Genomic DNA, 19636 nt, shown 5'->3' with positions numbered 1-19636 from the left:
TCATGAACCTGGCTTTCCACAATATAGCTGAAACAGTTGAAGTTAGTCTTCATGTATATACCCTGTTATACTGTGATAATGAGGGCCTACACAGTTGAAATGACCCACACAGGTCTATGCAGGGGTTAAAGGCATTCAAAGTCTTTGGACCCCTTATGCCTGTGCCTAGGCAAAGGAGATGTTTCTGCCCTGAGTTCCCAGCTTAGGGGAGCCAGCAGACTAGTTTTTCCCTGTTTGTTAATTTGCTCCCTCTCCAAAGCTGGGAGAATGGCTCAGGGCACGAGATGGTTCCTACTTCTGGACCAGGGAATGTGGCTATCACTGAAGCCAGCTCAGGACCCCATGCAGAGCAGGGAGGAGTCAGGTAAATGGGAGAGAGGTTTTTCCCAAAGGGGTGTTTTTGATCTGTGTGGTAGGCTAGATGCTTGTACTTATCTTTTGCCGATTGAGTGCCGCTTTTTGCTGATTCTGGAGGCATGAGTAGACTCTCAGCTGCTTGGTGTCTCCCAATGTGGAAAACGAATCCCAAATGCCACTGTTTGCCTCACTGCTTGGCTCCAACCAATTCTGGCCTGCAGGGTGCTGGTTCCTGCCGTGTCAGGTCTGGCAACTCCTCATCTTTTCTGAATTGCCTCTCCTTCCCCCTGCCACTCAGTCTGATTCCTCAACTTTGCCTTTGATGTTCAGGGTTCCTAGATTGTTGTATGTAATCAATTCACTTGTTTTTTGGGGTCTTTGTTGTAAAAGGGACCATAGGAAGCACCTGACTACTCCATCATCTCGGCTCCACCTCCCCCACATCTGAAATCCTGAGATGCATTTTTTTCTTTCTGATTTATACCTGAAGGCCTCATTTCGTCATTGAACTCCAGTGAAAGTGTTAAGGAAAATAGCTTATTTTCCCTTTATTTCTCCTGGACAGCCACCTTGTTTCTTATTCTACTGTTATCATTATTTTTTGGAGAACTATCATTCCACGTATAACTCTTTGTCAATAAATCGTGTGTGAATCTGTGGAAGAGGGTGATGGAGTTAATCTTAATTTGTTTTTGAAGGTTTTCATCTTTTACTGTCACTTTTCCTGTTCTAGGCAGAGCACCTTTTTCCCCCACGGTTTCCCTTTTCCTAAAGTCAGTCTCTCTCTCACTCAAACCCCTGTGCTTTTCATTGATTCTTCTTTATTTTCTAGATCTTGAAAAAGCGTGATGACATTTTGTCATCTCAAATGAGTGTTCAAAGGGACAGGAGATAGAAGAGGCCATATTGGAAGGGACACTTTAAAAATCACTGTGAGAGTAAGTTATGGCAAATGCAGGACAGTAGCAGAGGAAAGGTCTTGCACTTCTCCATGATGCAAATGGTAATTATCTGGTCTATGGGACTTGCCTTGCTTCTTTTAGATTATCAATTCCCCTTTACAAGGAGCCCTGGTGGTGCAGTGGTTAAGAGCTTGGCTGCAAACCAAAAAGTCTGCAGTTTAAATCTACCAGCGGCTCCTTGGAAACCATATGGGGCAGTTCTACTCTGTCCAATAGGGTTGCTATGAATCAGAATCTATTTGACAGCAATGAGTTTGGGTTTTTTTTTTTTTTTTGGTCTTATTCACCCTTGCACAAGTCCTTGGATGATGCTGCCGTTTGTTTCTACCCTCACCTTCATATTCCATCTCTAATTATAAGAAAGAAAAGCAAAAAAAAAAAAAAAAGTAGAGGAAGTGTATTAAGAAATTATCCTTTTGTGTAAAAATCCTACTTGTATTGTTTTTGCATTTTGCAGACACTTAATTGTAAGGAGTGTTAGTTATATCAAGATAGTTAAACTATCTTAGAGAAAAAAAAACTTTACAGCATATTTTTTTAAACCAAATGAGTTTGTTCTCCAAAGGCCCAGATGGAAGAGGCACCCAATGTCCCCCCATAGCACCAAACTTGATGCCCCCCCCCCCAATGACTTCAACTACCAATATGGTTTTACTGCAAAGCAGCCATTAATACTCATCTGGAAGTGACCAAGATAGAGAATTATTGGCAGACCAAGTTAAAAAAAAAAAATCTTATCCAATTTATTTATCAATAAATTTAAACCCAGTAGGCCTGGGTTTCCTGATCACCTGCATTAAGGGTTAAAAAAGTGTTTTAAATACCAGCAGGGGACGAATGTGATTTGTGGCATGTTGGAAGAGAGATTCCAGGATACTTTCCAAGGGTGACAGCTATCTGCATTATTCCCCATGTGGGTTAACTCGAAGAGCAGATCAGAGAACTTGGTAGAACTCCTTTTTCAAAAACTAAAAAGTGAAGTGAGACCTACCAGTAAGCATGGCATGATGATCGTTGCTCCAGAGCAGCCCTTGGAGGAAAGTCCAAGCATATTTGCATACCGACCCTAGAGCTGGACATAAAGTTGGATCTAGGAGCCAGGCATCTCAGCCCATTCCTAAAAAGTAGACAAGCTTTGTTCACACCATACCTGACAATTGCTAATGATGCACAGCAAAAGTAAAGCCTCTTCATGCAGTTGAGAGAGGGGCTGTGCCCAGGTAAAAGACATGTGTCCTGAGAGAAGCCACTGGTTACTGTTGATCACAAAGGGCCTGTGTTGGACAGCTGGCTTTCTAACTGGCTCCCCAGCCATCGTGACAAAATACTTTCCAAGGTCAATCTTGATTTCAGAAACGTTAAATGGGCTTGCAGGAGCCAGAATTTGAAAATAAAATTTTGAAGCAAATGAAGAGCAGTGAGAACAGACCTTGATGATGCTTCCTAGAGTTTCATTTGCTATCCACATTGAGTCATTCAAGCTAAATAAGCTTGTATTACCAATGTTTTCAAATAATTTTATGTTAAATTGTATAAATACATTTTGTATAGCAATTTATGTTAAAAATACTGTGGCTAAAGACAATACACCTGTTGTTGATTTTTCAGAAAAGGAAAAACAATGTCATTCAGACACCTCTGATCATGAGAAGTGAAGGTGTCATCCCACCAAAGGTTCTTCTGCACAGGAGTGAGGCCCCTGTATTTACCCTGAGATGGATGAGCAGTGGGCAGTCACAGCTGGAACTCACATCATCCTCCCATCTAGGGAACCATGCTGGGAAATCACCCTCCACCTGCTGAAAACCACAGACTCTTCAGAGAATTCCAGAGAAAAGATCTGCTTCTGCTTAACCATGGCTTTGCTGACCCAAGGCACTTGCTTGGAGAATGATGTCACCAGCTTAGGAGGGATTCACATGGGAGATCTGGCAGAATGACATCTTCTGGGATTCAAGACATGCTAGCTGAGTACTGGGCTTCTTGATTAGATGGGGAGTACAGCAAAGTCCTGGTACCTTGCTCTGAAGGATGCTTCACAGTTGAAAGGTATCTTCAGTACAGGGACTCTCTTGTGTACCCTAAGTCCCCAGGGAAACAATACTGTTTGCTGTAGTGTGGATCAGGCAGGAACCTGTGCTTATTGCATGTCATCGGGGAAATACTTAAGGAGAATTAGAAACTATGGAGCAGAAGGGAGATGCCACAGAGTGGGAGGGTTTAGGCCTTATATCCTCTGTGGAGACAAAAGGGTGGCATGGGCAGGCTGGAAGAACAGCCCTAGGTAAAACTGATTATGGGAAAATATTATTGCCTCCCCCCTTCGTTTTTAAATCATAGATGTAGCATTTGTGGCTCAGAGTGGAACTGTAGCAAGCACACAAAACGTGTGACCAGACAAGCATCTTCTGGCTGCAAAGGGGAGTGCATCTTCACTGGTCCCTGTCCAAGGCTGGGTTTTAGAAAGCACTTCATGTCATATGATCTAATCACTGACTTCTTTTAAAGATACAAAGCATTGTAGGATGCATTCAGCCACTTGATAGGTAACCTGCAATTGAAACATGCAAGTGCATTTGTGATTCTATTAATAGCTGCCAAAAGGCTTGGGAAGTGAATTTAGGGTGTTCTAAACAGGAGACTGAGCCACTAGACTAAACCCAAGGAAACTGGATTTTCTGGATATCCAGAAACATTTGGACTTGGATTAATTATCTGAGCTCTTTGAAAAGTTATTATTTTGATTCTCTATCTGAAAATAGGAACAGGGTATGATGCAAATAAATGGAATGAAGAGGGAAAAACTCTTGGGATTTCTTGGGAAAAGACAGCACTAAGGGGAGACTCAGGCCCCATGAGCCCAGATTTCATAGGTCCCCTTGGCTTCCATGAACCTGCCTTCCCACAACACAAATTTGACTTGATATGCTCTAGTGACACTCAGATTTGTAAACTGAAAACAGGGGCAGATTATCCAATAAACAAGGGAAGCACAGGCTCACTGTGCTTACTTACTAATTAGTGCTTCCTTGCTTACTGGGTCATTGGCCCATGTCAGGGATTGTAAATTTGAAAAGAGGCTTTGATTCTATAGAAAGGTGCTCTGGGGTTGGGAGAGAGACAGATGCCAGCCACACCCAGAAGCAGAGTCTTCGATGTCTGGTAAGCGAAGTAAGCACCATGCTTACCTTGCTTATTGTGTAATCCACCCCTGACTAAAGATTTTTTTCCCCTTAAGGCACTACGACGCAGCTTTATCTTGTCTCTTAACTTTCTTTATGTTTAAAAGAGGAAGATCACTGTGAACCTCTTTAGGGTAAAGCTGTGAAGTGTATCAGAACCATAGTCATACGGTCAAGTAGGAATCTTATTTTGTGCAAATCTTATCTCAAGCTCCACTACCCAGCCCATTGCTTTTTATCTCTAGTTTGATGACTTGTTAATCTAAAACTTGTTAAAATGTGTTCCCCACCCTGCTGCTCCCCAGGATTTAAATCTGTTTCTTCCATCTCTTCTTCTTCTTCTTCTTTTTTTTTTTTTTTTTTTGGTTTGTATTTGTTTTTTTGCTTCTGCTAATATCTGGGAATAGCAAAGCATAGCTAGAATCTGAAATGCTGCTTGGTTTAAATGTATGCAGGAAAGAAGGAATTGAAAATAAAAAATTCAAGATAGGGAGGATAAAAAACAACAAAGAAAGGGAAAGAGAAATAATAGAAACATCATTCTTTGCATCACTTTACAATTTACAAGACTTGCTCAACCAGTTTGTGAGATACTATATACTTAAAGTGAATTTCCATGGTTTGCTAAAGAGCACACAGCAACCATATGATTGAACAGAGTCTGGTTACAAAACTTAGAAATTCAAGCCCTGTGCTCTTCAGTGGTGGGAAAGGGGTGGGGGGTAGGAAGCCATGTCTGGGGGATGTAAGAGGGGAGGCAGCAGATGGAAAGAGGGCTGGAGGACAGAACAGGGACAACAGAGAGAAGCAGAGAAGAGCTGGAAGCAGTCTTCCTTGTCTTAAACACAGGTGTTCACTTAATTGCACTTGGTTTGTGGGGCCTAGGAGAATTAAGGCTCTGACTGCAATTTCTAGACATTTGCGGTGGTTTTATCATTTTCTTCATTTCAAGAAATCAGTCCAGATTTCTATCTGTACCCCAGAGTCTATATAGGAATAATTTATTCACAAGCACTTGCTAAGTGCCCAAGAAATCATTTCCCTTTGCACCTTAGGACTGGCAATCCTATTTTAGAAATAAGTACATTGAAATTAAAACCAAAAACCAAACCTGTTGCTGTCAAATCGATTCCATCTCATAGCTACCCTGTAGGAGGACAGAGCAGAACTGCCCCATAAGGTTTCAAGGAGAAGCTGGTAAATTCGAACTACCGAACTTTTGGTTAGCAGCCAAGTGCTTAACCACTGTGCCACCAGGACTCCACGCTGAGATTAAAAATGTAAAAAAACAAAAGGGAGGAAAGATTGAGCTTCATAAGGGCTTGGAATATATCTTTGAAAGGACTCCCTGGAGAGATTTTTGCATGAATTCCTCCAGGTGATTAATTATCTGAACTATAATCAGCTCATATTTCTCTTTGTCAAGATATCTAGATATATGTTGTATATAGGACTATTACTCTTTATCACAGAGGTGTGCTAACAAGTTCAGCTAACAGGATACCACATGCACATATTCCTTTATCCAGCAAATATTTATCGAATAGTCTAAGTGCCAGCACCATTATAGCGTCTATGGAAAACAGTGAACGAAACAAACAATACTGTCCTCTGAGTGTTTCCATCCTAATGGTGAGACAGACAATAATCAGAGTAAATAGGAAAATACCTAGTATACCAGATAGTGATGTGTGTTAAGAAACATAAAGCCCAGAAGGAAGAAGGGAAGTGCGGGGAGGAGGGCAACCACTTTGGGTAGGCTAGCCAGGCAACGACTCATGGTAAAGGTGACATTTAAGTGAAAACCTAAAGAAGATGAGAGAGGGAGCTATGTGAGTGTTTGGGAAAGGAGCTTTCCAGAAAGTGAGACATCAGATGCAAAGGTCCTGAGTCAGGATCATGTCTGGTGTGCTGAGGTACAGGAGGAAGCCAGTGTATCCAGAGCAATGCAAACGAGTGGCAGTTATGAGGAGAGGTGGTCAAAAGGGACACAAGGACGGGTCTCAAAAAGCTCTGGAAGTGATGGCAAGTGCTTGGGCATTTACTCTAAGCAAAATGAGGATTCTGAGCAGAGCAGTGTCGTTAAATGTATTTTTTTAAACTTCATTTTGTATTAATTTTAGATTTACAGAAAAGTTGCAAAGAAAAGTATAGAGCATTCTCATAATCCTTTCACCCAGCTTCTCCTAACGTTGACATTTTATGTAACCATGTTAAAACTAAGAAGCTAACACTGGCATGATATAATTAGCTAAATTATAGACTTTATTTTGACTCCACCAGTTATTCCACTGTCACTTTTTATGTTCCAGAATCTTAATCCAGGATAGCATGGTACATTTGGTGACATATGCTTTTAACAGGATCACCCAAGCTGCTGTGTTGAGAATAGGTTGAAGGGAGGCAAGTATAGATAGGGGGGCTATCTGTGAATGATCTCTTCCTGTAAAGATTACAGCCTAGGAAACCCTATGGGGCAGTTCTACTGTGTTCTACAGGGTCACCTATGTGTTGGAATTGACTCAGCAACCCACAAGAACAACAAGAATCATGCTTATGTTAGTCTACTAACAGAAAGGTTGGTGGTTTAAATCTACCCAGATGCTCCTCGGAAGAAGGTCCTGGTGATCTACTTCCAAAAATCAGCTATTGAAAATCCTTCAGGACACAACTCTACTCTGACACACATGGGGTCATCAAGAGCTGGAATTGAGTCCAAGAAATCATATCAACCATACATGATGTTGGCTTGGACCAAAGTGGAAGCAGTGAAAGTGGTAAGAAGTGGAAGGGTTCTGGATAATTTTGAAGATGAAGACAGTGCTATTAAGGATCTAAGAGACAGAAAGGAGTCAAGGGTGACACCATGGTTTTTGGCATGAGCAACACAGAGAATGGAGTTTACTGAGATAGGGAAAGACTCTGAGGGCAACAGATTTACAAGGCGTCTTAGGCAGTCTGCCTAGAACGTTAGGCATCTGGTCTCGTATAGTTTGCCTAGAATACTTTGGGTGAATTCAGTCTTTAAATATGCATTCAGTTTATACAGATCAATTAATTTAATGCCCCTTCCTTGGATTTGCATACTGTATCACTGAAGATGAGTTCATCAGCAAGCAACAGGATATCCTTACTCAAACTGGCTTAGACATGAGAAATGTTATGATCTCATGTAACTGGGACTTCAGGGACTAAACAAAACCAACACGAATCCAGGCATTTTTACTGAGTCCATTCTGCTGCCCTCAGCATCTGCACCCAAAAGCTGGAGTTGGCTGCTTTTGTTTGGAGTAGACAAATGGCTGCCAGTGGCCATGTGGGTTGCAACTTCCTTCTTTGCTTTAGAGTGGGGATAAGGAAAAGGACATCAGTCCCCACAGCCTGGGCTCCAAGGCCAGCCTCAGTGTCAATCCATGGGCAGTGGCTTCAGGGGATGGACAAGTGGTTCCTAACTGGTGATGCTGTCCCAGGGAACTTATAGCAACATTTCAAATGTTTTTTGTTATCACAACTTGGGGGAGGGGGGAGTTAAGGCCAGGGATGTGGCCAACCATCCTGAAATGCACAGGAGTATCCCCCACAACAGAGAATTGTGTGGCCCCAAATATCAGTAGTGCTGAGGTGGAGAAACTGTCTCAGACCAGTCAAGACTTAACTGAGATGGAGTCCCCATCTTCTGAGTCTCTTGGAGAAAAGGTGGCCCCTGAACAAACTGAATTATACTGAAGAGAAGGAAGCAGCAACCCTTGAGTCCTGATACCACTGAGCATGGTGGTGTCTTTTGCATACTATACGGGTGATTTCACCAGGCTGGTCCCCATTTCTATCTTTTGACTGGCTCTTGTACAAGTCATGTACCCCTTTCTAAGGCAGTGGGAAAATGCTCAGATTTATTTGGAGAATTTGCATATCTTTTTCAAGTTCATTTTTATTTCTACTCTGAAAAATGAAAGAGAAAGAGTATGTTCTTCAGACTTGAGAGTTTCTGTGGATGTTTCCAAGTTGATTCTTCCTTAGTGATCCATCCAGTGGACCCAATGATAGTTCTTGAGGGAGTTACTCTTGATCCAGCCCTCACTGAGTGTAAGTTCTCTGAAAATAGAGATGAGCATTGCTTATCGATGTCTCAAGTGCCTATAAAAGTGTTTGACATAGAGTGGGCCATCAGGTTGTTGAATTGTTTTTTCATTTCCTCAGTCTCATTAAGAACATTTACATAGCAAGACTTTTCTTTGTATTTTGCCCGTGGTGTTTCAATTTTGGTCTCCAAGATTCCATCTCCAAGATTTTAGACCAAAGGCTAACACATTGATTGATGCATAGCAGGGGCTTAGTAAGTGGCTGATAACTGGAGGCCAAATGCCACCTTTGATGAGATCACATATTCAGCCTGAGTTACCAGAACAGCTACCCCAGTGTGCTTCTTGTGCAAAGATTAATTCACATACAGGAATATATGCATTTGGGGCCTTTTTTTTTGCCCTTGGTTTTACTTTCTCATTATTAATTTTATTTTTTACTTCACATAAAACATATCAGTCCTACGTCCATCCAAAGGGAAGCAAACTATTTAGTAAATTTTTTTTTTTTTTTTACCCTGGTAAGTCCAAAAATTAATTGGATCCCTACTTTCTAATCTTGTATTTTGCTGAAATCATTTCCATTGGTATAATTTTCTTGTTAATGTGAAAACAGAAATTCAATATTCCATGTTCTTCTGGGCTCTAGACACCTCACCCACTCACTCTTCCATGTCCACAAACTTTGGATGATTCCTATTCAAGAAAAAGAAAGTGACAGAAATTTAACTTGACTTTGGAGAATATGAGTTTATATGAATAATGCAATGATGTAAAATGGGACTACTACTAGTAGTAGTGTCAAAACCTAACTAGCTTCAGAGGGGACAATGAGAATCAAGATCAGCCTAAGGCTGATCCCTATGAGGTACAGGTCAGACACATCTACATTCTCCAGCATTTTTACCAATCCTAACACCAGCTGCCTTCCCATGGCACTCTCTACCTCTTTGCTGGGTTCGATAATCCATTACGATGGCCAACACAGACCATACTTAAGTGGTTTATTAAGGAAGTAACAGAGTACCACTTGGGATCAGCAACAACAGGCTAAAACTTGGGGTCAGGATCAGGACGCATATAGGCAAAGTCTCCCTTCTTCAGTGCAGGAGAGCTCTCTCAGCTCCTCTTGCTTCTGCAGGCCTCCTCTCAGCCCCTTCAGGAAAGGTCTCCTCTTGGCCTCTTGAAGACAGATTCCTCTTGGCCCCTGAAGACAGGCCCCTCTTGGTTCTGCCACTTGTCACCACAGAAATTACTGATGGGCCCCTTCTGGGCCTCTCAATGTCTTCAGTGTTACAGCTCTTGGCCTGTGTTACAGCTCTTTTAGAAGGATACTTACCTCCTCTCTCTCTGCTTCTTTTCTATTCTCCTTTCTACTTTTTCTCTGCCTGATTCCGTCTCCAAAATCTCTGTGGGGCTGGCTCCATATACATACATACATACACACACACACACACAAATCCTTGTCAATTTCAAGGCATGGCCCCTCCCAGAGGGGGCCACAAACTGACCAATCCCCTCTCAGTAGGCCAGAGGCACTTCATTTGTGTAATAGGCTATAGTCACCTCATTTGCACAGTCCATACTCAATTTCATTTACAGGGGTATATTGGTCAGTTCCTGCCAGGTGTATACAATCACGGGGTAGGCTGCAGCCCAGGTTCAGAAAAAAAGTGGTTTACAGCTTACCCAGGAAATGTCAATCAACCTGGACAAAAGTAACAAACCCTCTGGGGTAGAAAACTAACTAGGGCAAAGATAACTCCTCAGGGCTTAGGGAAAAAAAATCTTTCAAGCAATTTTTCCAAAGAACCAAGGAAAAAGGCCACATAAAGAAACTCACTTCACCACAAATGACAAACACCAGTTTGGAAGTGTTAGAGATCTGAATATTGATTTCTTTTTTTCAGGATTTGATCATTCTTTCCTTTTTCACATCTCAATAATTCTCACCATACTGCTCACTATCATGTAACAATAATGACCTTTCTCTTAGAAACTAAACTGTTTTAAGTTCAGTTAAGTCTCTCAAATCAGTTGCAAATGTAGATACAGTGCGAATTGTGATTGACGCACGAAGATAGATGACACAGGTTATGTCTCAAAGACAGAGGACAAAAATGCAAAAGGGCTTTTTGGAGGCTTCAGAAAGAGCCCCGATTTTCTTACCCAATCCCCCTACCTGCTCATCTCTATCTCTTTTTCTACATCGTCGTCTTTCCCCTATTCCTTTTCTTCCTCCTCCTTTTCCTCCCCTCGCTCTCTCTGCTCTCCTTGTTGCCACCACCACCTTCTCCTCCTTTTTTCCCCTTCTTCTTCTCCTTCCCCTTCTTCAGATTTGAAAAAGACTAGTAATGACATTTGTTTGAATCATTTTATTCCTCAGCTTTAATTTGAAAAAGAAGTGCTGACTAAACCAACACTGGATGGCATATTGTAACAGGTGGAAGTGGTGGAAAAGAAAGAGGGAGTGTGCAAAAGCAACTTGAGAGCAGACAGCAGCATGGAGCCCCTCAGGGAAAGGAGCAAGGAGGAATTGTTTAAATGCCAAGAAAATAAATAAACGTGAATATCTCAGGGTATTCAGGACAAGTATTTTCATTAGCTTATTTATACAAAAATATTCACCTCTCACTCGACTCTCTTTTCCTCACTTTATTTTTGTTCAATCTTGAAAATATCCAGTGTTTTTGAGTGTAGAGAAATGAAGCAGAGCTTATAACCCTGTACACTGAAATATTGAGGTTTTGTTTTTCTATTTCCTTTAGCTGTTAAGAAGAACTCTGACACATTACTAGAATTTAATAGGTATCCATAATGATGTTGGGACATCAGAGCCAGTGGGAAGGGGTCCCTGACAAATATTCAGATCCACAACCTCAATGAATCGTAGAAATCCTTGAAAAGAGACTTTAATTTAGTAACTATATTGTAATTTAACATGCATTAACCTGAAATGTTTTTCTAAGAAACTCAGTTAAATGTGTGCTAAATTTAATTGCATAAAGTTAAGATTTTGAGTGTAGATTTTTATGCAAAATTCCAGTGCTGAAGGAATTTTGGGGTGCTTTTTTAGTAATGGCAGATACAAAGAAAATTTTATATAATTATATTAAAGGCTGTTGGGTTCTAGCTAAAGAAGGCAGGCATCCATGGAGGTAGTAGTGATTTATACACAGGGCTGGAGAAGAAAGTATGGAGCATGGTAGGATAAGGAATGTGGGCAGTCTTAGTGTGCAGATGGGATCAGTGGCGTCCTATAGACAGGAGGCTTTCTTTCTAGTTCAGTCATATGAAAAATTGTCCAAGGCCAGGATACAGGGTGCATCATGCATAAAGACCACTTATAAACTCAGCTCCTAAGGTGGGGTGGCCCTCTAGTTAATGAACACAAGCAGTACTCACGGGCCCTTATAAGTTCCCTTCCAACCTGTTGTCCTCTTTGGCCCAGGATAATAAAGCAAACAAAATCGCTGTAAATTTAGATATACCACTGAGTTTAGTGAGAAATCTATTTGTTGCCATTTTCCTAAATAACTAAGATACCCACCCAAACCCGGTGCCGTCACTCATAGCGACCCTACAGGACAGGGTAGAACTGCCCCACAGAGTTTCCAAGGAGCGCCTGGCAGATTCAAACTGCCAACCCTTTGGTTAGCAGCCATAGCACTTAACCACTACGCCACCAGGGTTTACAATAACTAAGATTAAAAAAAAAAAAAAACTAAGATAGTAAGAGTTTTTTCATTGTATACATGTGTAGAAATTAATGGGCTGAGATTGGTACAATAAACAATCAATTGATGAGGAATGATTGAGCAGGAAATTTAATAGCCAGGCCCCAAAGGAAATATTTCCAGCCAACAGACTGTGGTTCCATCCCGTGCGAACATTGTAGATTTTGCCTATATTAGTTGATAAAATATGCTGAATGGGACACCTTCAAATCTGTGTAAACCAACCACATTATAAAAAACAAAGTTTCTTTGTGAACTACGAATAATAATAGGAAAGGAAGATGGTATTGAAAGGAAATACCCTCATTTACCTGGTTAATTGTTTTTTGGCTTGGAATATTTGCTTAAGGCTGTTTATAAAATGCTGAAAAACACCATGTCTGATTTAATTTAATTCAGGCGTCTTCATGTCTTTTTCAGTTTTCTTGGTCATACGTGTTTGTAGAGAGAGGAACTCTAAAAAGGGCAAGGATGTAAATGCAGGTGAGTTTGCCATCTTCATCATTTCCGAACCTATTTTTACTAACTATAAGATTAAAGATGAGAGAGTGAACAAACATGAGTCAAGACTATTTGTTTGTAAGCAAGACAGTGAAAGAATCCCAAAGGAGATTGCATTTCAGGCTCTTCCTAAAATGAGGCCTTTGCTGCCTCTCTCCTACCCAGTGTCCTCTTGCCAGTTCTCCAAAAACCTGAGAACCCTTGACTTTGTGTTCTTCTGGAAAGTAACACTCAGCACGCTTCCAGATAGAGGCCCTTAATGACCTGCAACAAAAATTAGCTCAAATAGGGAGCACTCTACCTCTTGACTAGCAAGATACACTGTCAGGGATTCAGCCAGTTCTGACATTAAAAAGTGAGATAATTCCTCCCATCCAAGCATTCAATCCCTGAAGTCCAGGTCCATCCACAAGAAGTCTATATAACTCTTCATTCCTTCAATTGCTTCTTCTAGAATATTGCATACTCCCCTAACCATGGTTCCTCGTTCTGGAAAAACCCCTTAAGAGGTTTTCCACAATTTTACCTATAAATCTCATTTTGCCAGTTCCAGAAACTGAGCTGTTTTTTATCTTAATGGAAATTTTTATAGGTTCACATGCAATTGTAAGAAACATGACAAAAAGATCCTTTCTATACTTTGCTAAATTTCCCCCAATTTGGAAAACTACAGTGTTTTGTCATAAATAGGATGTGGATATTAATGCAACCCAAGAATCTTAATCATATTTCCCTGGTTTTATTTTTATTCGTTTGTGTGTGTGTGTGTTTAGTTCTGTACAACCATATATCACCCATGGAGTTTCCTGTATCCACCACCACAGTCAAGAACTGAACAGTTCCAACACTTCTGTCGCCCTTGTAGAATCACACCTACCTCCCTCTTCCACCCCCTATTCCCATAACCAGCCTAACCCTTGGAAACCACTAATCTGTCTTCCAACTCTAAAATTTTGTCATTTTAAAAATTTTATAAAAATGGTCTATATAAATACATTTGTTTATTAAACATTCATCAGTTTATGTATTTTGCCATTTCCTAATTGGATTCTTTTTTCGTTGTTGTTACTGTTGAGTTTTGAGAGTTCTTTATATATTCTACAGACTAATTGTTTGTTGGATATGTGGTTTGTAAATATTTTCTCCCAGTCTATAGCTTGTCTTTTCATATGGACTCTCAGAAAACAAATCTTTTAATTTTGATGTGGTCCAATTTATCAATTTTTCCTATGTTGGAATATGCTTTTGTGTCAAGTCCAAGAGCACATTGACTAGCCTACATCCCAAAGCTTTTCTAGTAAAAGTTTCTTTATTCCTTCAGATTTTTTTTTTTCCTTTCAGTGTGTAAGTTCGTTATCCATTTTGAGTTAATTTTTTATAAAGTTTGAGGTTCAGGTCAAGGGTCTCCTATCCCCCCATTAAATGTCCAATTACTCTAGCAACTCTTTGTTGTAAAAGCTATCTTTCTGCTACTGAACTGCTTTTGTAACTTTGTCAAAAGTCAGTTCAGAGGCGGGACCAAGATGGCTGACTAGGTAGAAGCTACCTCGGATCCCTCTTGCAACAAAGACTCAGAAAAACAAGTGAATCGATCACATACATGACAATCTACGAACCCTGACCATCAAACACAGATCTAAAGAGTTGACCTGAGTGACAGAGACTCAGCCCCCGCAAGCAGGCTGAACACTGACGTGGCTAATGAGAGAGCGAGCAACCATGGGGAAGCAGCAACTGTTTTTGGATCCTGGAGCCAGTGTCCCAGTCAGAAAACCTTGGCACCGGGCTTTGGACTGGGCACAGGGGAGCTGAGCATGGCATCCTGAGATGGCGCAAACATGGGACGCAGCCCTAACCCCCAGAAGTGACTTCAGGGGAAGCCCAGCCACTGCACGCAGGCAGTGCAGCAATGCAGCAACGCGGCTGACAGGAGGAGAAGTCACTGGGAGGCAGCGACTGGTTTTGGAGCCTGGAGTGTGGCATCTCAGCTGGGGAACCTTGGCGCTGGGCTTTGGACTGGGAGCGGAGGAACTGACCGTGGCTTCTGAGACAGCACAAGCACAGGATGTGAGCCTGGCCCTCGGGGGCAATCTCGACCCAGCCAATGCACACAATGCACTGTTTTATCTCAAATAAAACAGTCATCACCAAGCAAAGTAACTTTGTCTATATTCCTGGGTGCTACTCTCTCCTATCTATCTGATTCCTCCCCTTCCCTTCACAGGTGGCTTCGTTAACATTGGAATTTCCTGGGCCAGAGAGTGCAGTGCTCTGCGGGTTTTTTTTTTGTTTTTGTTTTTTTGTTTGTCTTTTCCTGACCCATTCTCCTGGCCTGAGAGAAGCAGCTACAAAAAACCCAGCGGCCAAAAATCCTTCCCTGACTTCCTGAAATTGGACTAAAAATACAGAACCAGCTCTAGCCAAGCATATGAGATCCACAGTCTTGGGCTTTCATCCCTACAGAGAACAAGGTGGCTATTATAATGCAAAGGCAATTCTGATAGGGATCTGACTGTAATTGTTTTAGCTGATTACTGGAAAGAAAAGTTTCCCAGGTCTGATATCTCTACCTATTAAACAGAGCCCTCACTGACCCACAACAGGGAACTGAGGGCTGAAGCTCCCCCCAGACCACCTAGCCTCCTGCCATAGGGCTCTGAGGATGGTGACACCTACCAAACTGTAGAGGTACGTGTATTGGATAACTAAGGTACAGCTGCAGAGCTCACCCACCAAAATGCTTTAGGAATAGAGACACACCCATCTCACTGGCACTTGGGGGAAGCCTGTCAGCATCCTGCCACCCCTGGAGTGTGACCCCCTGCTGCTACTAGAATCTGGGGCACACAACTATCACCACTACTCCTCTAAGTGAATAGGTGACAGTCTACACCACACACTTGGTAACCCAAAATCAGATTTTACTCAAGAATAGTGAATGGACTCTTAGGCTTATATATCTGGTAACAGCCCAAACCAGCTGGTAATAGGACATTAGCGATTCAAGGGCTACAACAATCAAGACAGTGCAATCTAGTAGCCCATCTACGTACAATGAAAGAAAACAAAACAAGATGATAAGACTCAGTGAGCAAATATAAAATAAATCATTACAATATATTATAGATGGCTCAGAGACAGCAGTTGATATCAAACCACATAAAGAAGCAGACCATGATTGTGTCTATCACTCCCCAAATTAAAGAATTAAAATCTTTCCCAAATAAAGATACAATCCTGGAATTGCCAGATGCAGAATATAAAAAAACTAATTTACAGAATGCTTCAAGACATCAGGGATGACATCATAAACAAAATAAGGCAATCTACAGAAAAAGCCAAGGAACACACTGATAAAGCAGTTGAAGAAATCAAAAAGTTTATTCAAGAACACAGTGGAAAAATTAATAAGCTGCAAGAATCCATAGAGAGACAGCATTCAGAAATCCAAAAGATTAACAGTAAAATTACAGAATTAGACAACTCAATAGGAAGAGGAGCAGAATCGAGCAATTGGAATGTAGAGTGGGGGACCTGAAGGATAAGGGAATTGACACCAATATAGTTGAAGAAAATCAGATAAAAGAATTTTAAAAAGTGAAGAAACCCTAAGAATCATGTGGGACTCTATCAAGAAGGATAACTTGCATGTGATTGGAGTACCAGAACACGGAGGGATAACAGAAAATACAGAGAGAATAGTTGAAGATCTGTTGGCAGAAAACTTCCCTGACATCATGAAAGATGAAAGGATATCTATCCAAGATGCTCATCGAACCCCATTTCAGATTGATCCAAAAAGAAAATCACCAAGACATATTCTCATCAAACTTGCCAAAACCAAAGATAAAGAGAAAATTGGAAAAGCAGCCATGGATAAAAGAAAGGTCTCCTACAAAGGAGAATCAATAAGAATAAGTTCAGACTACTCAGCAGGAACCATGCAGTCAAGAAGGCAATGGGATGACATATATAGAGCACTGAAGGAGAAAAACTGCCAGCCAAGGATCATATATCCAGCAAAACTCTCTCTCAAATATGAAGGTGAAATTAAAACATTTACAGATGAAAACAAGCTTAGAGAATATTTTTTTTTTTTAGAGAATTTGCAAAAACCAAACCAAAGCTACAAGAAATACTAAAGGAAATTGATCAGAAAATCAATAGTATCATATACCAAAAAAAAAAAAAAATTCTTTTTTTTTTACCAACACAACACAACACAAGGTCACAGAACAGAACATCCTGATATCAACTCAAACAGGGAAATCACAAAAACAAATTAAGATTAATTTTAAACAGAAAAAAATGCTCAAAACAGGGAATCATTGAGGTCATTATGTAAAAGATCACAATAATCAAAAAGAGGGAGTAAATACAGGAGGCTTAGAACTGCCATATGGAGAGGAAAACAAGGCGATATAGGATGATATAAGTTAGGTTTTTACTTAGAAAAATGGGGGTAAATATTAAGGTAACCACAAAGAGGCCTAAGAATTCCATAACTCAAAATAAAAACCAAGAAAAACATAACAACTCAGCAAACATAAAGTCAAATACTATGAAAATGAGGAACACACAATTTACAAAGAAAAACGTCTCAGCACAAAAAAGTAAGTGCAAAATGAAATTGTCAACAACACACACAAAAAGGCATCAAAATGACAACACTAAACACATACTTATCTATAATTATGCTGAATGTAAATGGAATAAATGCACCAATAAAGAGACAGAGAGTCTCAGACTGGATAAAGAAACAGGATCCGTCTATATGCTGCCTATAAGATACACACCTTAGACTTAGAGACACAAACAAACTAAAACTCAAAGAATGGAAAAAATATATTAAGCAAACAAAAAGCAAAAAAGAGCAGGAGTAGCAAGATTAATTTCTGACAAAATAGACTTTAAAGTTAAATCTACCACAAAGGATAAAGAAGGACACTACATAATGATTAAAGGGACAATTGACCAGGAAGACATAACCATATTGAATATTTATGCACCATATGACAGGGCTGCAAGATACATAAAACAAACTTTAACAGAACTGAAAAGTGAGATAGACACCTCCACAATTATAGTAGGAGACTTCAACACACCACTTTCGGAGAAGGACAGGACTTCCAGTAAGAAGCTCAGTAGAGACACGGAAGACCTAATTGCTACAATCAACCAACTTGACCTCATAGACTTATACAGAACACTCCACCCAACTGCTGCAAAGTATACTTTTTTTTCTAGCGCACATGGAACATTCTCTAGAATAGACCACATATTAGGTCATAAAACAAACCTTTGCAGAATCCAAAACATCAAAATATTACAAAGCATCTTTTCAGACCATAAGGCCATAAAAGTGGAAATCAATAACAGAAAAATGAGAGAAAAGAAATCAAATACTTGGAAAATGAACAATACCCTGCTCAAAAAAGACTGGGTTAGAGAAGACATTAAGGAGGGAATAAAGAAATTCATAGAATGCAACGAGAATGAAAACACTTCCTATCAAAACCTCTGGGACACAGCAAAAGAAGTGCTCAGAGGTCAATTTATATCGATACATGCACACATACACAAAGAAGAAAGAGCCAAAATCAGAGAACTGTCCCTACAACCGGAACAAATAGAAAGTGAGCAACAAAAGAATCCATCAGGCACCAGAAGAAAACAAATAATAAAAATTAGAGCTGAACTAAATGAATTAGAAAACAGAAAAACAATCGAAAGAATTAACAAAGCCAAAAGCTGATTCTTTGAAAAAATTAACAAAATTGATAAACCATTGGCCAGACTGACTAAAGAAATACAGGAAAGGAAACCAATACCCCGAATAAGAAACGAGATGGGCCATATCACAACAGACCCAACTGAAATTAAAAGAATCATATCAGATTATCACGAAAAATTGTACTCTAACAAATTTGCAAACATAGAAGAAATGGATGAATTCCTAGAAAAACACTACCTACCTAAACTAACAAAATCAGAAGTAGAACAACTAAATAGACCCATAACAAATAAAGAGATTGAAAAGGTAATCAAACAGATCCCAACAAAAAAAAGCCCTGGCCCAGGTGGCTTCACTGCAGAGTTCTACCAAACTTTCAGAGAAGAGTTAACACCACTACTACTAAAGGTATTTCAAAGCATAGAAAATGGTGGAACACTATACCTAACTCATTCTATGAAGCCACCATATCCCTGATACCAAAACCAGGTAAAGACATCACAAAAAAAGAAAATTGCAGACCTATATCCCTCATGAACATGGATGCAAAAATACTCAACAAAATTCTAGCCAATAAAATTCAACAAAATATCAAAAAAAATAATCTACCACAACCAAGTGGGATTTATACCAGGTATGCAAGGTTGGTTTAATATTAGAAAAACCATTAATGTAATATACCACATAAATACAACAAAAGAGAAAAACCACATGATCTTATCAATTGATGCAGAAAAGGCATTTGACAAAGTCCAACACCCATTCATGATAAAAACTCTCAGCAAAATAGGAATTGAAGGAAAATTCCTCAGCATAATGAAGAGCATCTATACAAAGCCATCAGCCAACATCACTCTAAATGGAGAGAGTCTGAAAGCATTTCCCTTGAGAACGGGAACCAGACAAGGATGCCCTTTATCACCGCTCTTATTCAACATTGTGCTACAGGTCCTAGCCAGAGCAATTAGGCTAGACAAAGAAATAAAGGGCATCCAGATTGGCAAGGAGGAAGTAAAATTATCTCTATTTGCAGATGACATGAACTTATACACAGAAAACCCTAAGGAATCCTCCAGAAAACTAC

The 19636-nt window shown here is 40.2% G+C and overlaps 1 long non-coding RNA gene across 1 annotated transcript in view; it reads left to right on the top strand.

Moving 5' to 3' along the window:
- Nucleotides 1-6227: 6227 nt before the first annotated feature.
- LOC135227604 (uncharacterized) overlaps nt 6228-19636 on the top strand; it is a 91019-nt gene continuing 77610 nt past the window's right edge. Inside the window, exons 1-2 of the long non-coding RNA XR_010317756.1 lie at nt 6228-7278; nt 12738-12800. This is a non-coding gene — a long non-coding RNA (uncharacterized LOC135227604). The remainder of the gene's footprint in view (nt 7279-12737; nt 12801-19636) is intronic.

This window comes from Loxodonta africana, chromosome 14 (assembly GCF_030014295.1).
Source record: "Loxodonta africana isolate mLoxAfr1 chromosome 14, mLoxAfr1.hap2, whole genome shotgun sequence".
NCBI lineage: Eukaryota > Metazoa > Chordata > Mammalia > Proboscidea > Elephantidae > Loxodonta > Loxodonta africana.
This window is presented reverse-complemented; position numbering and strand designations above follow the sequence as displayed.